This window comes from Equus caballus, chromosome 7, assembly GCF_041296265.1.
Source record: "Equus caballus isolate H_3958 breed thoroughbred chromosome 7, TB-T2T, whole genome shotgun sequence".
In the NCBI taxonomy this organism is placed as follows: domain Eukaryota; kingdom Metazoa; phylum Chordata; class Mammalia; order Perissodactyla; family Equidae; genus Equus; species Equus caballus.
Window position 1 is genome coordinate 16855518 of NC_091690.1, and position 23108 is coordinate 16878625.

The following is a 23108-nucleotide window of genomic DNA, read 5'->3' on the forward strand; positions in this document are numbered from 1 at the left end:
CAGACTCTTCAAGACGCAAGCCAGCAGGGTAGTTTGGTAATCTCATGGTCTGCCACTAATTAACTACACGAACCTAAATAAGTCTTAAAAGATAATCTGCAGAAAGGATCTAGCACAGTGCTGGTACCTAAGAAGCAGTTAATAAATATCACAGTTTATTTCCCATCCCTATTCCTTCAGAATGATGGTCTTAAATATATATAATTTAAAGGAGACTCCACAGGTCCTTGTCAAGGTGCACTTGAACCCCTTTCATGTTCAGCTCTTTATGAAAACATCCAGAATAGATGTAATAATCTCCCTACCTAACACTATTCAAAGTTTCCACATCCTCCTTGCTAGGAAATGGTTATTTTAAAGATAGAGTAATGTGAGCTTCATTTAAATCACAGGCATCCGTTGAGATCTATCCTACAATACCATTTAGGAGAACCCTTCCACTGAGCAAATCTAAGGCCTCAGACATATTCCTCACTTTAGCCAAGCCAATTCAGAAATTAATTTTCAGAGGCGTCAGCCGCCAAGTGTTCAAAGAAAGAGGTACAGGGCCACTTCTTTCAATAGCTGTTTTTCAATTATAGCAGGTTAAAAAGACAAACACGAGGCCTCAAACTGGCACAGATGTTTCTGCTCATCAGGATAGAATCACCGCAGAGCAAACAGAATCTACCTAGGAAAGAAAAATCGTTCCTGAATCAAGAAGCAATAGAGCTGTTGAGAAATCTAAAGAGGACGAGGCATACACAGCAATCCTAGTGCACTTGAAGTGGGCTTGAAAAAACTGACCCACGGCCAACCTAAACCAAGTCATTATCAGTCACTGGCTCAGGACCCCTGGGATCTGGGCCTCTTGCACTGGCTTGGCAGTTTCCGAGCTAAGATAACTTTCTCTCTGGCAACATGCCCTAAAAGCAGAGAATATCCACAGAGGGATTATCCTTCCAATAACCTCTGGTCACAAAACATGGAACAGAAAGCAGGCACTAGAGTGCACAGGGTCAGTTAAGACCAGAATGAGCTCATTTGTACAAAAGGACATTTTTCTCCTGTACCAAGAATTTCCCAGTCATTAAAAAGCACATGTTTTTGAAAGGAGTTAAGCCTTTTAAAGCGCTTTTTCTTTTGTGAAGCAATTACTTTTACTCCCCAGCAGGAGTTAAATGTATAGTTTCCAAATACATTAAAAGAAAAATGCTCTCCCGGCATGTTCAACAAAGTTTCAACTTGGTACAGCATCCATATACTTCCTGTTGTTTGCCAAAGCCAGTGGGCACATTCTGACGGTCTGAACTGCCAGCATAGAGGCTGACTGCAGAGCATCTCCTGATCTTCAGCGAGCCATGACTAGTCTGACTTCAACAAAGACCTGACTCCTCAGCATGTCTTATCACTACAGATTCATTCGAATCCTCTTCAGAGTTTGTCCGATTGTGAGACATCTTCACATAATTTCAAGGTCTCTCTGACCTGAATAAAAATCCTGAAGTAAAGATCCACATGTGGACCAAAGCCTTCTGTAGGGGTGACTTCTGTCTGGAAGGTCTTAGGGTCCACTTACTAAGTGTCCGTGTATGCCAGTGATGAAGTCAGTGTAGACTAGTGGGAAAGCACAGGCTTTGAAGACAGGCAGATCCTCTCTCTTCTTCTCTGAGAATGCAACTCCGTATCAGTGTCCTACTCAACAGTTCCATCCCACCTTCTACAGGCCAAGTTTCCATTCCTCTTATCTGTATCTGCCCTTTCATTTAAGAAGTTTAAAAAGATGATTTAGAAAAGAGGATTTAAGATCAAACTGAGTTCAAAATCCAGCTCTGTGACTCACTAGCTAGATAACTTCGGGCAGTTTACTTAAGCTGCCTGAAATGATTCCCTATGTATAAATTATTTTTACGGCAATTAATTGAAATAATCAAAGTCAAATCTGTGGTGCACAGTAGGTGCATAATAAATGATAGTTATGACCATGCTCAGCTGAAAAACATGGTTCCTACCCTCAAGAGTCTCAGAATCTCGTGGAGGAACACAAGGTGTATGTTAGAACACCCACCCCACAAGTGTACTGTCGCAAGATCCTCATCACTAAAATCTCAATAGACCTACCACTAGTGCTAACAACAAGAAGATGGTGCCAATTCCAGTAGACAGAGGGAAAAAATAGGAAAATGACAGCTGAATTTATAAATATTTCCAATGAAAACTTTAGATCAGTCCAGAGAGATGGTGACAAAAGCAGAATTCTCAAAATTAAAATTGAAAATAGACCTAAAGCCAGGCCTACAAGTGGGAAAGACATTGAAGCACCATAGCTAAGATCAGGACCCCAGGCATTATGCTTTACAATAATAAGAAACAACCCATGAACCTCCTTTGTCAGACACAAAGAATGTTCAACAGGAGAGCTGAGTGGCCTAATAATTTTATAGCCATACACTAGAGGATCTGAGAGACAAGGGTGAAGAAGGAGATAAAATCCACTGTTCTTATCATAAAAAGAAAATCAAAGGGGTCTGTGATTTTTCTCTGCTTCCCCCAAACTAAGATATAGATAGTGGCTTTCCATTTTCCTTACTCAACGCAAACACGCAATGGATAGGAAAACATCTGGAAAGAGAAAGCTGCCGTCTATGTTCCGCCCAAGTATTGTCTGGGACACAAACAGAAGGTGCTCAAAAGCTTCCATCATGTGGCAACAAGAAGCCATCTTCATCTCTAGTGTCATTAACAGCTTCACTCTACTTGGCCGGCAGTGAATGACCCCCATGGACTAAATGTTATGCTCATGAAAGGTCATGGGATCCAAACAACCAGCCATGAAACAGTCCCAACAGAGCCAAAGAAATGATCCCTGAGGAGTGGGAGGAAGCAGTTCCCAGCAGCTGGCCCTGCAAGCTCAGACAGCCCTGCGGAGGCTCCCACACAGTCCCTGCTCTGGATATCCGCACCAGATGGTGCCGGGATCAGGCAGGAGGAGAGGAGTCAAGATGGTGTGTGTGTGTGTCGCATGAAACATGGTTGTCATGGTACAAAGTACACATTCATCTCAATTTTACAGAGATGAGGGAGTTGAGACTCAGATTAGTTAAGTAAGTACTCCAAGATCACACAGCTAGGAAGTGAATAAGTCAACGCAAGCCAGGACTGGCTTCGAAGTGAACGCTTGTTCTACCAGATGCTTTGAGGGTCCCTCTGCCCTTTAACATTCTGTGATTCTATATTCTTTTTTAATATATACAGCATTTCATCATGCCAAAAACAAACAAAAATCCACAGATAATTTAAAAACAAACTTCTCATTTCTGCCTTAAAATACATACCCATAAGCTACAGAATTAATAGAAACAATAGGCCTGCCTTTAAAGAAACATCCATATATATCCATGTCATTTTATTTATTGAAATATGAGAAAATTACACATCAATGTCAGCAACTAAATAATATGGATATATATTTAATTACTAATGTTCAAAGCCAGTGGTTTTCAACTGTCTGCACATTAAAATCACCCAGGGAGCTTTTAAAAAATACTAATGCCTGAGCACCACCCCCAAATTTTCCAAGTCAACTGGTTTGGGAGACCCAGTTGCTTCTAATATGTAGTCAGGGTTGAAAACCTTTCATTTCAGATATAAACATGATGATCAAGACTCTATAAACCTTACCTGAATAAGTTGGCATTAGTGAGAGTAGTTTCTTTATTCAAATATCAAATAACCTACTGAGAAAAGCTGCTAAATTCAACACAGTTCCATATTTTAACTGTCACTAATGGCTTATAATCAAACATGAATTTGTTGGACAAACAAATAACTATATTGCTTGAGGCATAAATATAGGAACTTTTTTTAATTTCCAAGTAATTCACTCCTATGCACTTACATCAGCATTCAATTTTGTTCTGACACCTACATAACAATACAGCAGCTAGTAGGGTTGTCGTGCTTAGTTTACGCAAGGAAGCCCATTACATATATGAACTCCTTTGAATTTCACATCTACATTACGAGGCAGGTGTCACTATTTTACAGATAAGAAAACTGAGACACAGAAGTTCAAGTTGGCGTGTGTCACACAAGTAAAAAAGACAAACTCAGGTAATCTGAAACTCAGGTAATCTCTTCTAGAATACAAGCACGTAATCTCCCACCCATACTGCACATAATCTTCAACACTTAGTACTTGGTTGAGCCCTTTAGAATTCACATTTTTTAATGCATGTTACCCCAATTGATCCTTGCACCAATCCAGTGAAATGGAATGGTGTTATTATCACCGTTTGACTGAAAAAGAACAAAATCAGAGAGATTGGAAGTCCTCTTTTACAAAAAGAGCATCTCTTTCCCTAGAAAACTGTCATCAATAATAAAGTAATTTTTAATGTCAACATAAAAGCAAAGAATCACATGGATTCAAATGAGTTATTTGCTTCTTGACAAAACACTTAATGCTCTTTAAACCAAACCTGTATAAACAAAGAAGGCCATAGGTGAAATCGTGAATTAAGTCTCATCTTAGACGCACTTCCCTCTCATCCTCTGGCTCACCTCTTCCTGATCCTCTGGGTGTCCAGTGTATTTACGCTGCAAGCTGATAGGCCAAATCCCCACCACCATCATCTAAACTCCCAAATCAGGTCTCCAAAAATCATTGTTACATATTCTTTTTTCCTTCCCTCATCAAAATTTCAAATCCCAGGGTGGTCCTGCAGCATAGTAATTAAGTTTGTGTGCTCCACTTCTGCAGCCCAGGATACATGAGTTCGGATCCCAGGCACAGACCTACACACCGCTCATCAAGCCATGCTGTGGTGGCATGCCACATACAAAAGAGAGGAAGATTGGCACAGACGTTAACTCAGGGTCACTCTTCCCCAAGCAAAAAGAGGAAGATTGGCTACAGATGTTAGCTCAGGCCACTCTTCCTCACCAACAGAAAAAAATATTTTCAAATCCCCTTAGTACTCTGACCTCAGAAGGAACTCAGGAGAAATCCTACCTCCATTTCCTCAGAAGTTCAATCCTCAATCCAAACTAAGGTAGACGATGGTATAAATGAGCATCTCTGCATTATATAAGATGGTCTGAAGCACTAATGGTGGAATTTGGGTAAATAGGCTTGTCAGTGAGAGATAAAGGAACTCTTCTGATCATCCTCCAAATCACAATACAGAGATCTCCACTTTCTCTACAACGTAAGAGCATTTTGCTTACTAGGACATGATATGCCAAATTCCATCATTTAAAATGATCAAAATTAAATGTTAAATACCCTATCTTTGTGGCTAGGCCTGTAGACACCATGGATCAAATCATATGACTGGTCTTACTAATAAAACTAGTCAAAATAGTCACTTCAAACAACCAGCTTAACTACTTCTGAAAGAGATGTAATTGTAGTAATCGTCAATCATGCTAAAAGTCAAGACGTGATATTCGTTTTCCCACCCTCTGACTAAACCCACTACATATAAACCAAAAAAAAAAAAAAACCACTGCAAATTAAATATAGAACTTTGAGTCAGGACCTCTGGATTTCAGGCCCAGCTGTGCTAGTGACCTTTTTATAAAATTAGCCAAAATCCCTTCACCTGGGAGTAAAAAACCTTGGGAAAAAAAATGCCTTAATTTTCCCAACTGAAAAATACATACAAGAAGTTTGTAGTTCTCAGGGTTATTTTGAAGGAAAGCATTGCAAAGTTAAGCACTTGTAAACAGCGGTCTGAACATGACTCTGATTAAACCACCTTTCAGGAAACCTGGAATACCGTTTCACGTGACTGACACCAGTAACGCTAAACAAAACTGGTAGTCCAGACAATTAACAACAAAAAGCAAAAATAAGTGTGCTAAAGAAAAAATAAAGAGATACATTATATGCATAATACAGAGTTCTTCTATACATATTGGGTGAACATCTGCAAGATTTCATCCAATCTCCACTTTATTCTCCTTGTGAACACGGGCACACATTTGAGTGACCTCGTGAGAGCTAAAGTGAAGGCTGACATTATGCTAATTGACCCATAAAGGGATTCAAATTGATAACCTTCTCCTTATTAGAAGTATGTTCTAATTAGAAAAGCACAGTGGTTACTATCATTGTAATTATTGATTGTAACTGAATATACTTCACATATAATCAATTTGATAATTAAATCTGTCTATATGAAGTACATTGCTTTCCAAGTATTTTCTTCTTTGTTATTTTATTTTAATGCCTTTCCAAAAATAGCCATTGAATTTCAGTTTGATACAAGACCTAATATCATCAATACTAATGTAATCTGAAAACATACATTCCTTGAACTGAAATAGATCCACAGGGTTACTTATTTAGTCCTTCTACCTTTAGGCAAGAGCACTTTTAAGTCATCCAAGAATTTCTGATGTTTTCAACGAACTCTGAAGAATAATAACACCACCTTGAGTTTGCATCACACTTCCCAGTTTACAAATCACTTTCTTTTCCTTCATCTCATTAGATATCCACAGCAACCTCATGAGTCCCAGATGTAATTATCCACTTTTACAGACGAAAAAACTGAGATTCAGAGAGGTCAAAGTGTTTTATCTCAGCTACACAGCTGGAAAGAGCCACCACCAAGACACGGACTTAGGTCTTCTATGCTTTTCTCCCACAAACTCTTGCCCCCATTGGTAACTTAATTTGCTTTGGTGACTATTAGGAAATTCTTCCATGTATCTAACCGAAATCCCTTATTTCCTTTTTTTTTCTTTAATGGATATGAAAATGATGTTGTAAAATTGTTTTCTTAAATTTGTATGATGCTCTTCTTATTTAGATGGTTCTGGTGTGATCATTAACTTCTTAACAGGGAAACTTTAGGAGAAACATGCTTCCCTGGTCACCATCTTGGCCAACATGGCTGTCTGAATAAAAGTACTGACTAGGAGACAAGATGGTACTGCTTCTAGACATCTTCTCAGGAAAACAGATCAAGCGGTGCTGCAAACCTTTGAAGGGACATAGCTCCAGTCCTAAACCTGTAAACCAAACAGAACCTCACAGATGGCACAGGGATGACTCGGTCTACGAGGTGAAATCAGGGTAAGCTTTCTGGATCTCACACACTGTAATAACAGTCAACAATGTGTTGAGTGCTAAGTCTCAAACACTGGGCCCAACATGGTCCACGCAGCAACTCATTTAATCCTCACAAAAATCCTGTAAGAGAAGAAAGATTACCCCAATTTTATAAACGTGAAAATCAAACCCCGAGAACTTAAAAAACTTGCCCAAGGTCACTTAGGTAGTAAGTGTCTGAGTCTATGTGTCTATCCTATATCCAACTGCCTTCAAAAGCCAAGTTTTTAATTGGCTCCTCTAAACCGAAATACGTGGTTCTCTGTTCATCAAGGGAGAAAAGGTTGCAGTTGAAAGGGATTAAGTCTTGGCTAGATTGTATGATTTTGGACACAGCATTTATTTTTCTGAACTTCAATTTCCTTTTTTATAAAATGGGGGAATTCCTAGCATAACTATTTCTTAAGATTGTTGTAAGGTCAAAATGAAATACAACTACAAGGTATTCTAAAAACGTGTTATATGATAAGATTGCAAAAGTCTCTTGATAAGAAGTAGTCAAAAATTGTTATATTGAACTAAACTGACCACATCGAACACCCGGAATTGTTTCCAGGCATGCCTCACAGCTCAAAGATGCCAATTAGATGCTGCAAGGCTAATTAGTGCCATTTCAACTCACGAGTACTCTACTGGATAGCAATGGTCTTTATGTCAGGAAATAATTTCTAGCCTTTTAAAACATCTCTGCAGCCTCCACTTGAGCATTTTCAAAGAATTCCCTATTGTTTCCAGTACTCGGGAGCTACAGTGAGGTATTTCCCAAAAGGAGCCTGGAAATAAGGGAAGTAATATTTCTGCCTGACAGTTAATTTATAAAATTAACACATACAACAGGGAAATGTTTTAATGCACCAGCTTACTCCATAATTGGTAAATGAGTAGCAGAGAATTACCTCCAATCACCAGCCAGGGTATAGCTCCAGGTAAAGTGGGCACTGAGCAATAGAAGTAACATATCTAAGGGAGATCAAAACAGGAGGGCATGGGAAAGCATGCGAAGTTAGAGAGGGCAGCCCACAGGAAAGAGAAGGGAGAAAATCGTTTATGAAACACTGTATCTGATGCTGTTCAAGACTTATTGACTCTCTGTCACCTTGAGAAAGATTACTCCTCAAATAAGGAAAATTCTTCAACCCCCTGACCTAAAAAGCGAGTCTTATGAATGGATGTGGAGCATAAGGTCTTATTGGCAAGGCCTTCCCTACACTGGAGAGCTCCTTAAACTGGATTGAAGAATTGGGCATGAAATTTATTTTGCTTTGACTCTAAGTGGATTAAAGCAAACTTTTGATGATGACTTGGCTCTTCATGTAGTCTGAACAGGTAAGAAATGAGCTGACCATGCAGACTTGGAGTAATAAGCCTCATTTCACAGTTATGCTCACTGTAAATAAGTAAACTGTCATTCAGATGCCAACCAAAGTGTCATGGCATTCTGTTTAGCCAGTCACTAGCTGAGAGTCTGATTATTTCAGGACAATGACAAGAACAATTCTTGGAATTTAAAAGTCTCAGATGCTAAAACACGCAGAAACCATCAAAATACTACCCAGGTTGGGTCCTGCCCAGCTCTATTGCTTCAACTGCTGGGAAGATAAAACTCAGCAAGGATCTAAATATAATTAGATCTGGTGTTGACCATAATCTGATGATCCAAACAGATATGAAACCTGCTTAGTAGGCAAATGTTTGGAAGATAATGACTGCCACGTCATCAGTGTTTATGATACACTACATTACTAAGCTAAAGGTACAGACTAATCATACTTCTTTCTGCAAAAAACATGCAGGCAGAACACTAACACTGCATGACATAAAAAGTCTTACTTTTTTTCATTTAACTCTATCTGAGCACATTTTTTAAGCTAGGTATCACTCCATTACATAATATCTAATATATTCCCTCCTCGTTCCTTCTGATAAATTATTTAATTATACCAAGATATGTGTATGTATTCGTATGCACAATTATATACAATCTATGAAGAGAAATATATACCCTTAGGCATGTAGCTATTTCTATGCTAACCATGACTTCCTTCATATTCAGAAATCGACCTATAGTAATATCATTGCTCCTGCCAGGCCCTGCAGCACAAGCTAAGCTGTTGGCAGTGATGCTGGCTTTTGTCACTCTGTTCATGACTGCCTCACCCATGGGAGCCTGGAGCATACAAACATGACAGTGGACAGGCAAACTAGGTCAGTCTACAGGCAGAGTCCTGATTTAAAAAAAAAGAGCCCTTTGTCATTTCTAACACAGGTCTATGCGGTGTGGACTCATTGCACAGTCAGGAACTAAACAATTGGTGAGAGGAGGTCAGGTTCAAGAAAACCAACAGGAAATTGCTACCAGCCACCCATTAGCAAGTCACAAAATAGGAAACATATGAGAGGCGAAATGGGGAGTCTACTCTGAACAATATTGTATATTGTATATTGAGGATGGAACAATTCATGGACATGTTGAGAGACACTCATATTGGAAAGAGCTAAGGACCTGAAACAGGAGAACTGGGCACTAAAATGTAGGTGGGCACTAGTTTTTTGATTTTGGACAAGTTACAGCTTCTCTCTGAGCTTCAGTTTCCTCACCTTTAAACTGGGCTTAATAATAATCCATGCCCTGCCTACCTCATACGTTTCCTTGGTGAATCAGGGTGGGATAACGTGTGTTAAAAATATGCTTTGTAAACTCGAAACAGATGTCACTCGTTGCTAGTGGCTTCTCTGTATGGAAAGCATAGTTCAGCACGTCATTCCCTCACAGTCCTGAAGTGGGGAAAATTAAGAAGAAAAAGAGTGATGTCATTAAGGCCTTAAAAAGCAGTAGACTTGGTGAAAGCCCCTGGTTTTTCAAGATTCTCTTCATATCTGCTTACAGTAAAAACTAACCAAAATAAGCCATTTATCATAAAAATGGCCATGATAATGTGAATTATTGTCAGGGTCTTTTTAGAAAAGCTCCAACAAAAGGCTTCAAAATTTGCTCACATTAGAACCAAATTTTTAACGATGTAGTATTTCTTAGCCATATGTTTGTCTCATTACCGAATGGAAAATTAGTAACTGGGAAAAGGGGATGGTGAAAGGATGTGAGTAAGAAAGGAATATTGGGAACAGCTGCCTACAGAAGAGGGGAAATGTCTCTGGCACAGTAAAATTTTTTTTTCAGATTCTTTCTAGAATACTACATGAGTTATAAATATCTTGCTCTGCCATTCAGCTTTACAAATATCAAACACTGACCCACACAAGTCATGTACACACATTCACACCAAACAACAGGGAATTTAAATAACATAATATTTAGGAATAAGTTACTGGTTTGATATCATTCACTATTTTCCAGCTATAAAAAACATTTTAACTTCCTTGCCTGCATAAGGGCTCTTAACTAAAATTTCCAAGGCAAATCCAGTGCAGGGGCATCCATAATTGGCACAACACACGTTAATCCATAAATAATTCATTTAAGGCGCAAAATCTCCGTAATCTCTAAGCATTATAAAACATAAGGACAACATCAGCCCCATTTAGCTTTATGAGCCTTATTTAAAATGAACCCTGAAGTAGCAGTAACAGTTCTTTCAAACAACAGAAAATGGTTTATGACACAGAATTAGTAAGTATAATGCCACATAATCAAAGGTACTATATATTATTATTTTATTTTCATCTCCAAATATGTCTATGTTATTCCTACAGACCAAGAACATTAAATAATTTGCTGTAGCTACAGGGATCTCCAGATGGCTGCCTGAGAAGTGCCCGGACATACTCACTTCTATAAAGCTATCAATGGGTGTCGGAGCCTTGCAGGGCCAGACACCAGATTTGACGCCAGGGGCAGGGAGAGAGCTATCTCCATTTCATTCAAACCCAATCCTCCCCACAAAAACTTACTTTCCACTCCTGCAAAGGTACTTAAAATCAAGGGAGGAGCTTATCAACTTGTAAAGTAACATGATAAGGTATTTAAAATGTACACAGTCCAATTCATCTGATGGGAGAGACTCATAGCAGATTTTTGTGGCATGAGGTTTTGATACAGGAATCAAGCGAGATAGAGATTGAGAGAGAGGAAAAAAAATTGAGAATAGGGACTACCAAAAGTAAGTGTCCCTACTCTACAATTTTTTCTCAGTGTTAACCCATAATATATCAGAGTTTAAACTAGTATAAAATGCCAAGGCAGAAACTTTGATATGCTTTGCTTTCACTTCTATTAGTTACTCTGGAAGAGCAAAATATTAAACGTTTTTATTTTAGGTTTTTAAGATGTTTCCAGGGAGGCATATCTTGATTTGATTTACAAATCACATAAAGCAGATGAATACCTTCTCTAACAGCCAAGAATTTTAGGTCTGATCTTATTTTTAGATTCAGATTTGCAGACTCATATTTTATAGTTTTATAATGGTAACATTTTTATTGACCCATATTTGAAAGTGACTTACTCATATGTATTTTTTGAAACATTATTATGTCTCTTAGGGTAACTTGTAATAAAATGGCTTTTCCAATTACATGTCCGAGGGAATTATTAATTTCTATCATTACAGTCAACATTAATGCCATTGATTAAGATGATATATCCCATTCCCATAGTCAAAATAATTGAATATCTGTGTTAACTAGGTATTTGAGACCTAGATTTTTTTCTCAATAGTCAAAATGCTAGGCTGATGGTGGAAAATTACATTTACAATTTAATTTAGTATTTGATTTCCTCCATCTTCGTCCACTCCCATCCCGAGAATGCAGCTGAATAAGGAGAGAACTGCCCCAGGTTTCCAGAACCAGCCAGCAGCAGGCTGATACACCATGGTGCTCACAGTTAGCCCCTGCAAGCTGTGGATGAATCGCATCCCTTCTCCTTCAGCAGGGAAGTTTGGTTTGTACTTTGCAAACACACTTTTGCAGAAAGAATTTAATCCAGAACAAAAGGAAAGACTGATTTTCTTTGAAATGTGTTTATAACAGCAATAAGTTAACACAAGAGAAGAAAAGAGAGACTTATAGCTTGCAAACACTGTCAGGTCCACAAAGCATCTATTGATCTTTCTATCAGGGTGAAACAATAAATCTCTGTTCTCCAGCATCCACTCTAGAAATTCTCTCGTAGCTGTCTGAAGCTTCAAATGGAATTACAATAGTCTGTAACTAAAATTTACTCTTTCCCTCAATCTTTGTTCCATTACAACACACTCATCTCATCATTATCACTCCTTATAATAAATGCCTTTGGAGGCAGATTCTTTTGTTAGGGAGGTAAAAGACATTTTCACTATTTGTGGCAAATTTTTAAAAGACAAAATGAGAGTAATTATGCCTACTCCAGGTTATTATTAAATGGCATTTCTTAAGTCAGAATCCATTGACAGAGTCATTTCTCTTCTGTCCTATATAATCAATAGTAGATAGATGCATAGTTACATAGAGATAGATGATAGATAGATTTCAAAAATGATATTAAAATAAACTCAGGTTTATCCAAAAATACTATGATACAAACACAATTTGTAAGAATCTCTGCATCCTTTCCTTTCTGAAAAACAAATAAATAAATTCCTTAACAATCAAATATTTGGTAAGACAACATTCAAACATCAAGACACCTCTCATACACAAATTAAACCAATCACGCAAGGAAGAAATGAAAATGGAAGACTCAGACTCAGAGTAATACTGCATGAATTTTGTCAACAGGCATTTAAACATGATACTTTTTTATTTTGTTCAGGTCTACAGAAACTCACTGAATTAAGATGACCAGCTTCTCACTAGTGCAGTGACAGGTTCTCCTTAAATTTGCTATTGGGGTAATGTGAATTTTTCTTCCAAAAGTTCTTGATTTCCCTTGGGAAGGCTTTATAGAAGAAAGAGGTTGGAAGAAAGATAAAATCTTCCTGAAATTTTATTCCTGAAGTGTTTGCAACAGAATCTCAAGAAAAAAACAGAGGACAGACCAATTGTAAGTATCTTCCCCATATAAATGAGACATCTCAAATCTTGGCACAGGAAAGGACAACAACAAATATTTGCTAAATGAAGTAATGTTGATTTTTTTTTTAATACAGTTAGATCATGTAGGAAAAACTTATTTTTTCCTCCTAGCACATAATGTAAGTTGACTGGTGTAGCAGATTACAGGAGTATTTAAGGAAACTCCAACACTTTTTGTTTTTAACTCTGCAGATGACTGGAGCCACTTTCTGCTCCATAGATCTTGTGTTTCGGCTGAGGACACAATAAAGTCAAGCATGCATAGTGGGTGCACAGTAAATATACAACGAAGGAATGAAAACAATAGGACATAATAATTATTAGCATTTGTATATTTTGTTTTGTCTACTTTGATTTTGTTATTGTTATTGATTTTATTTTTCTAAAGTGCACTTGTAGTTATCATCTTATTTGTTCCTTACAAAATTTATGTGGTATGGTTAGAATAAACATCTTTATACTCACTCTAAATGTATTCATTTAACAATATTTATTGGTCAGCTACCACGTGCCAGGCACTAGCAGACTTGAGATTTGGCAGTATATAAAATAGACAAAAATCCCTGCTTGACAAAATTGAGCAAAATTCACCCAGAAAAGGAAAGGGAAAGGGCCAAAAGCTACATTTGATTGTATATGTTCTGCTTGACCTTATTTTACCTTTCACAGTGTCTTTCAACTGTGTAAAATATATTCATTATAACAACAAAATAGAGTCCTATTCACTTGGCTCCTAACTCCTTGAGAGTTCCTTCCATTAGTGACCTTTATATCAGTGTCACAAAGAGCTCAAACACTAAACAAAGTCATATTAGACACAGAGAGAATACAACAGGGGTTATATAGATAAAATATATATCTCAAATTACCTTTAAAACTGAAAGAGAGCAAACTAATACAAGCACGAATCAAAAAACAGTTCCCTCCACATGGTGTTCAATTTATAAAGTTCTGTTTTTAGAAGGATAAGAGAAAATCTGAAGTTTTCAGATTGATAAAACAATCCAAAAGTTATCTACAACAGAATAAACAAGTGAAAAAATGTACACTTCATGATTTGAGTATAAAGTTTCTGAAGGATGAATTAGTGACATTTCTGACCTCATTTCACATCCCATGGCCAGTGCAGCTACCATAGTTAAGATACACCCAGAGAACAGCAAATAGTATGGCAATCTAAATTTAGCAGTCATTAAATATACAAAAGTACTGACCAATCATTGAGTTATAGTGAAAAAATCAAGACAAAACCGTAATAAGTTAGCTGTAAATAAAACCAAAATCTGACAGCTGCCTTTGTACTACACTCCCACTATGCCATATTGCCTTCCCCTTGGGTACAGAGAAAGAAGTGTTCTCACTTGTGGCAAAGGAGATGAATACCTCTACGTCAGCCCTATCCTCTCCCAAATCCTATTTATCTCATCCATCTCCAACTTTTTTGACTACTCTCTTACCTTCAAACACGTCTCCCCCTCTTTAATAAACTAATTTGGCCCCACAGGCCCTGCCAGCTCTCTCTCTCTTTACTTGTATTGCCAGATGTCTTGAATGAGAAATATATGCCCATGATATCATCATATATTCCCTCTTTAAACCTTGTTAAATAGGTTCCTATCTAAGATGCAAGATTGACATCACTTTTCTAAGGCCACCAGCAACCTCATTCACACTGGGTTCAAAAGTACCATCCTTAAATTTGTCATCCTTATTTCATAAATATTAACCACTACTGCTTGCTCCCAGCAACTCTCCAGCCACCTCTCTCTCCTATAAACAAACAAAAGAAGCATCCTGGCACCTACATTCTTCTGGTTCTCTTTGCTTCTCAATTCTCTACTGTTCTTATTTCTCTCCCTTTCACTCAGAGAGCTTGTTAATTATCAAGATATTAGCTATTACCTCCACAAATTCTTATCCAAACTCCAATCTCAAATCTTCAACCCTCTATTTATTGAGTGACTGCCTACAATGTGACAGGCACTGTGCAGAGGCTGGTGATCGGTAATACCAAGCCCTCAAAGAGCTCACGGTCCAGAGCTGACCATTTGCACCTACATTCAAAAAATCCAGATCCAAGGTTATCATTATATTTCTTCCAAATGCCACCTTCCCAGTGACTGACTTTTGCACTTTTATTAATGTCGTCATGGTTCTCAAACTCACTATAGCAGGTTGGGTTCCCTGAGAAGCAGACTCTGAGAAGATTAGCATGCGGAAAGCTTATTAGGGAGTGCTCTTGGGATCAATATCCAAGAAAGTATAGAAGGAAGCAAATTGGAAAGAGGGAGAAGTCGGACTGGAAATGTAGTCTCAACGGAGGCCTCAGCTGACCCTAAATGGAGCTCTAACTTCAGAGTTGGGTGAATTAGGGCAAGGAGGCCAAGCCTTCATATCCCCGTGTTGATTAGTCACTGGAATGGGCCATGACTTTGGGCAAGGAAGCTCTTTTCAGTCCAGGCAATAATACAGCAGACTGACAGTTGAGGGTGACTGTCAGCAGCACCCATAGCATCCAGGGGAATAAGTCCTTCCCTCCTAAAGGGATATGCAGGCAGTGCATCACGATGTCTAGCATACTCACAGAGGCTTGAAGTATATAACACGGTGGAAGAAATATAGAGTTTGGAGCTAAACAGAACAAGATTCTAACCTTTATCAGTAATTAAGTATGATCATAGGCAAGTTACTCAACTTCTCTGAATCTCTCATAAAGTTACTTTAAAAGTTCAATGATATATATTATGAAAACGCTTAAATGCTGGGTCCATAATAGTTGCTTAACACATATTAATTCTCCTTTTCCCACTCTATAAAAATTTTTTTTAACTATTTCTTTTCCAAGTACTAAGACTTCTTCAAAATTACACATTCATTTAGCCAAGAAAGATGTATTAAGAACCTTCCTATAGCCAGGACTATTCTAGGAACTGCAAAGATCACTGTGAGCAACCCAAACAAGGTCCCTGCCTTGCAGAACTTAAATTACAGTGAGGAAAACAGGTAATACACAAATGAACAAGTAAATAAAAGGGCAACTTCTGATCGTGAGTGCTATCATGGAAACAGTGAGGTGAGAGAGAACGCTTGGCGGGGAAGGGTTACTGTCTGACAAGGTGACACCGACCTGAAATCTGAAAAACAAGAAAGGGCCAATTATGTGGAGAACTGGAGCGAGGGGGCATTTGTGACATGAGGAATAGAGGAAAAGTCCTGAGGCAAGATGATACTTGCCTAGAATGTTCAAGGAGTGCACTGTAGAAGAGTGAGTGTAGGTTAGACTTCACGAGGCGAGGTCAGAGAGGTAGTCTCTTGAGATCTTGTAGCCCATGGTAAGGCATCCCTCCTGCATTACTGTTGTGAATATTTACTGGAAAAAAATGTGTAGAGCACTTAGCACAGTGCCCGGTACATGGCGAGGGCTTGACAAATCAACAGTGTTATCATTACTGTCATCATCATCATCATTACAGTTTCAACTGGTCTTTTACATACAGATCCTTCCTTTGTCCACATGTCCTCCATATCTTACCAAATAAGGAAAGGTCACAACAGGATGAGGGGGAGAGACACAGGAAGGGGCAGAAACAGCTGTCATGCACAATATTTGGTAATTTTTTAAATGTAGTTTTACATTTTTTAAATCCAAAAGGACCATATCAAATTTCTGTCTGAATGCCCACTTCATTCGCATTTTTAACACACACTGAGCACATGCTGAGTGAATCAGTAAGTGTTCATCTGCTAAATAAATGCTGTCTGAATGAATGAATGTGAGGAGTCAATGAGTGAATAAAATAAGTGACTGGTAAGATCACATTTGTTTTTAAGATTTCTGGGAGGGAATTTCCAGATTTCATAACCATGAAATGTTGGACCTCAAAAAATATTGAAAATATTTCCCATAAAAAGCCTAAGAATGCTAAACAAGAACGACAAAGAAAGGAAATAGCTCCAGGTTTTGCCAAAGATTGTGGCTGGAGGTAACTGGAGACATCAGGACATGTGATTAATAATATGCAGATGGGTAAAATAACTGATGAGGGGTTAGAAAAAGGCACCAAAACTAATTGGTCATTTGCTGTATTCTGAATACTGTGCTATGCATTATACTTTTAATTTTCATAATTCTATAAATTAAGTATTGCCTTCATTTTATAGATAAGAAACTGAGTCTCAGGCTTATCTAAGAATGCACAAGATAAGGACCGGAGTTAGTGTCTGACTCCATAACCTGTTCTTTTCCCAGAATGTAGAGAGTAAAGGAATCTGAACCAATGCCTTGGTCCTCAAGAAATCAGTGTAGCAGCACAATGAAGTCATGATAGCTAAACACAAGTCAGATCACTAGTCACATTTTATTAATACACATTTACCCTTGAGTGAAAGATTAGTAATATTATATATGATTTCAGAGTTGGGAAATGGAGACAAAAAAGTTATTTCCCCAAAATCAAATTAACACGAAAATCAGAATGCAGCATTAACTGAGGTTTGGCCTCTGCCTCCCCTCCTCCCACCCAGCCTGCACACACACATACACTAACAGGCATTTTTTAAAAAAAAAACAAGATAAGCACATTAACTAAATTATACACCGAACTCTAAAAGTTAAAAAAAACCTTTTTGTTAAAATCCACTGCTAATAGGCCTCCCTTTGCCTAAGAGACTGCCTGGTGGAGCATGAGAAGCTGAGTGTGCATATTCACTCTTTCAGACCACAAGAACCAGCTCTTCCGTGCTTCTATGTAGAGGAAATTTCCTGATTTGAAGCATTCAAGTATCTAAAACACTCCACTTACCAGGATGTCCACACATCTCTAGCACAGTGATAATGAAGACTCATAATGATGACACACTGAGGCACTGAAACCCACAGGTGAGTCTTTGGGTTTCTCAAAGACTGAGTAACAGAATGAAAATTATTTAACTCAAGTGTATTTTATTACTGAATTTCATCTACTCACAAATTGATACTGCATATGTGACAGTCTACTTAGTCAGAATGTTTGATTCGCCAGAACTAATTTTTATCTTTTCAGATAAGAAAATATCTGCTGTGCTCTCCAAGACAACAGGAAACGCTTTGGCAGCTACTCATTATTCTAAATCCCATAGGCTCTCTTATACTCAAGAAGCAATGCATCAAGTTTGAGCAAAGGAAACCTTACTGTGTATATAATAAATATAATAATAAATAATAAATAATGCATTGAATGATGTAACTGAATATCCTCATACTTTTCAAGGATTAGTTTTAACTTTGAAAACATAACATAAATACTAATCAAGCAGTTAGAACTGAGTTTCTCAAAGACTAACTAGTTACCAGTTATCAATTCTGGTTTGGGGTGGGGGGTGGGGGACCTGTCAATCAGCTATTGTAAGAGAATGAAATGAATAGTGAAAGAATAAGACCCAGATATATATTAAATAAGCTTAATATCAGATCTGTGTCTAATACAGGAAGGCTAGAGAAACCTTTGAATATTACAGTCTGCCCCATTTAACATTCACTGTCATTATTTCCTAAGATACAACCCTCCACTCTAAAGGACTGGCCCTAAACACCTCAAACTCAATCTGACATACAAGCCTTTTAATACACAGTGAATACCTTCACCACTTTATATCTTTACCAGATATACTTCTCCTCTCAGTTTAGGGTACAAATTCATTGCCTCCAACCTCAGCTGGCCCCTCAAAAGATACCCAATAATATTTCAACCTGTTCCTGGTTATTTTTCTTCTCCATTCCTTAAAACAACAATTTCTAACTTCACCACTTTTCCTAAGAACTTTATCCCTCCTATGCCATTATTATGTCTGTAATGATTACTGTAGGATAGATATGTGGATGTGCTGGTTTGTAGAGATTTTTGTTTAGTAGAATGTTTGCACAGGATTTCTTATACACTGAAATAATAATGAAAAAAATAGCACGGTAGAGATACCTTCTCTATATCTTATAGAGATGCACTTCTCTTTAAGAGATAGTATACAACACACAAGTGGCAGCACATATGCCCCCCCAAATAATTACTGTTGTCATTTTAAGATAATCATACTAACCAAGGTTAGAGATAATTGGCATAAAATCTACAGGTTATTGTGAAGCTCCAATAAAATACCAAATATGGGAGTTTTTTGAAAATCTTAAAGCACTCTAAAAAATAGTTATAAGTATATTTACTCCTATTTATACCTGAGAAAAAGCTACAAACATAACAATTAAAAGAAAATAACCAACTAATGGCAGCACAAAATCATTGTAGCCTACAGAGCATTACCAGACACATCACAAACTACACAAGGATTTATTCATTCATTTATTCATTCTCCTAACAAACATTTATTGAGTGCCTTTATAAATCAGATTGTATACTAGGCATGGACACACATAGATCTCTGTCTTAAGGAGGTAGAATAAATCAAAATCACATTACAACACAATAAATCCTATTATAGCGATGTGAGCAATAACTTAGTATTCTATAACGAAAAAACACAGTGACAGAAAACAGGATGGATGTGTGTGTGTGTGTGTGTGTGTGTGTGTGTGACAGAGAGACAGAGACAGAGACAGAGAGAGAGTATATGTCTGTCTGTGTTTGTGAATGTTCAAAACTAATCAGAAAAACCATTCTCTCCCAGTATTAAGTTGGAGGATTCACGCATGAAGGAGCATAGGCATAAGGCAACAAGGAATGGAAGCATGTTCTAGAACACTTTTATTTCTTCCACCAGGCACAGCAGACCCACACATAAGAAAGATAGTGCAGTGAATGGAAGAGAATGAAGATGGATTTCAAGGACCTGCAGTCAGGGTAACATCAGAACTTCCACACAGCCAGCCTCCTCTCATGACAGACTGGTTCTAGAGTTCTCTGCAAATGCAAATCTCTTCAAATGTTGGATCACCACTTATCTGGAGAGTTCAGCTAGACTCCTACCCAACTTAACCACTGAATGAGAGAAAGACTAAGTGGCTAAGGATGTGAGATTAGTAATAATGATTATATTTGCCATATTTTGGTAGGGTTTGAGGGGTGGTTCTATGCATCTGATATCTGAACTTCCTACTGTTTCCCTTCTAGGAAAAAATTCCTTTCTGGCATTCAGATCTGTTTCTTTCTCCCTTCGCCTTTTTTAAACATTTTCATTGATATGTGAGCACATCACTGTTCCAAAATGAACCAGTAGATAGAGCATTTGAGAAATGTCATATCAATCACACTCTGAAACACAGACGCTGATGGTAATGTCAAACTGACCCTCACAGCTGCCCTTCTTCTCCCTTCTCCTCTGCTGTTGCCAACATTTTTAAATAGCCGTTTCTTTATTTTGAGGAAAGAGGCCACAGGACACTTACAGTAATCATACGTGACCTACTGAGCATAAACTTAGGGAAGCTAACAAGGCATCCTCAGGAAAAATGGGAAGAAAATTCACTAACAATTAAAACTACAAATGGTGAAGCCTCAAATACCTTCTACCCCTCAAGCAACAAGATTATTTTGAACACAAAGGACACAACCTTAGGATGTGGCTCCAAGTCACCACTTTTATCCTGTCCCTATTAGGGCAATAACGGCCTGGGATATATTCATCCCAACGGAGACACTTCCAGGATCACTCTTTCCAAAAAATTAGCTTTCAGAGCTCACTGAGCCCAGATCAATGATCCTGAAGGTGTGCAATACAGTCCCGTTTAGGAACAACTTTGGCGTGCCTAACAATCACCTGGAGCTTTGTTTAAAATAGAGTCCAAGCCCCTCCCTTCAGCTATCAAACCAAACCCTATGTGGAAGAGGCCCAGAAATCTGCATTCTAATCATTTTCTCCAGGTATTTCTTCTGTTCACTGAAGTTGGATAACCACTAGCTTAAATGAAGAACTGTTTAATAAGCCTCAAATAAAGTCTGTACAGGAAGTGATTTCTCACTGTTCTATTTATAAGAATGTTCGCTTTCTCAATTCCCCACAACAGCCCCAACAAATCTCCAGCCTTCAGAGATATTTCCAGCTCCCCTACTTCCTGAATCACTCTGGCTGGAATTTTCAATTTTGTGAGGTGCTCTGAGCTTACAGCACATAATTCTAGGTCTTCAGATCCTGTCCTGAAGTGATATTTGAGGAGCGAGATTATGTCATTCCATCTCCAAGCAGTGCATTTTTGGCAACAGTAGCCCGCTTGCTGACAAACATTTCTGTCTCATTTGAGAGAGAGCTGTACAGAAAATACAAGCAGACTTATACTGGAGACTGGAGGAGAGTCATCCATTTACCTAACTTCTTAAAATACAAATGGGCCTCTCAACGAGTTCCAGGAGGACGATACTATTCCATCTGCTCTCTTTAACGCAACTTCATTCTCAAGTTTTGCTTTAAATGGCAGGTGTAAGCAAAATCCAAACAGCTTTGCACACTTGAAAGTCTCTCTCATAGGCTGGGTACAAAATTTAAATATTTTGTTTGATAGAACCAAATATAACACACAAAAAAATCAAACACAAAAGAAATAATATAAGTGGACAATTAAACAAGAACATCCATTCATTTATTCTGAGCATTTTATTTATTTATTCATTAGGCATCAGGTACTGTGCTAAATACGAGATAAACATAAGAGTACTGAGGTTAGAGTCAGAATTTAAACAAAGGAACTTTGAATTTTGAGCTAACTCACTGCCTCATGCATCAAACAAGGGCCTGCAAAGAAAACCTCATCACCAGATAGCCCTTGGAAATGTTTTCAGTGCCTATGCCACTTAATTTTCCTTTCTTCCTAGATATGTGTGAAATTCCAAAAGGGATAATTATATCTTGTTGCTAACTCTTGGTGAACAATGTATATATCTAGAGGTAATGCATTTATTTTTCTATCATATTCAATAAAATATGTATTTTTTTTATTTTACCTCCAGCTCCATCTGATAAAGGCAACAAGACAAAACAAAGGTGAATGAAAATAGCAATGATGATATAGTGGGAAAAATAATAGCACTCAAGAACTCTTCCCACACATCTCAGAGTCCTTCAAGGTGATAAATTATATACTAAAAAGGAATATATAATCGCTTCTCAACTCTACCTACAAACTAATAAGCATTTATGTCATTTCCCATTGTCAAAATTCATCTTTAAAATGCAGGCCTAACAATTGAGCTGGTAGCCAAACAAGCATAGAGGGTTGTACACTAATCATAAATGCCAGTAGCCGGGTAATTGTTGCATCTCACAGACTAAACCTTTGAACACACATACAAATTAGTTTGAATGCAGTGTATGGGAAACACTTGAAATTCTCAGGAAATGACATAAGCAATTTCTCATTCACCTACCTAACTTGTTTTTCTAATTTAAAAGTAATTTGTTGTGGAATACCCACATTTTACCAAATATATATGTCCTTGTATTTTTATAGAATTTATAAAGGTGGTTTTCATATTGCCACATGGCATTCAGTAGTTTGATAGAAATGTTTGAATCTGTAGTGATTATATACGTTTGTGAACACACATGAGTCATAGCCAAGAAGCCAAAAAGACACTCCAGTTTTAATTTTTTTAATGGATTGCCTGGGCAATGCCAACAAAATAAACTTATCACTTTTTTTTCAGGCAGATGACATCAGTTAACCTATAAACTCTTTCAATAAGGCTAGTAGCAAGTAAATTATTGAGGGAAAAAAAGAAAAATTTTAGATCATTTGGAGGCATTCAAATTTGCTTGAAATTAATGGATCTCAGCCTGAAACTATCATTCACTGAGTTCGAGGGGTTTCACAAAGAATATCACTCCTCTTTCACAACAAATCTACATGGTAGTTACTATTCCTATTTCATAAAACATGAAACTGAGGCTCTGAGAAGGCAGGAGATGGCTTTCCCAGGGTCCCACCCTTATTAAGGGGCTCAGCAGGGAGCTGTGCAAACCCACATCTGTCAAACTCTAAATTCTTATTCTTACTACCCTGGCTTAGAGTTGCTTC

General features: G+C 37.8%; 1 protein-coding gene across 1 annotated transcript in view; it reads right to left on the minus strand.

Annotated features, from left to right (window-relative positions):
• The window catches only part of GUCY1A2 (guanylate cyclase 1 soluble subunit alpha 2), a 275698-nt gene that overhangs the window by 247980 nt on the left and 4610 nt on the right, over positions 1–23108 (minus strand). The window lies entirely within an intron of this gene.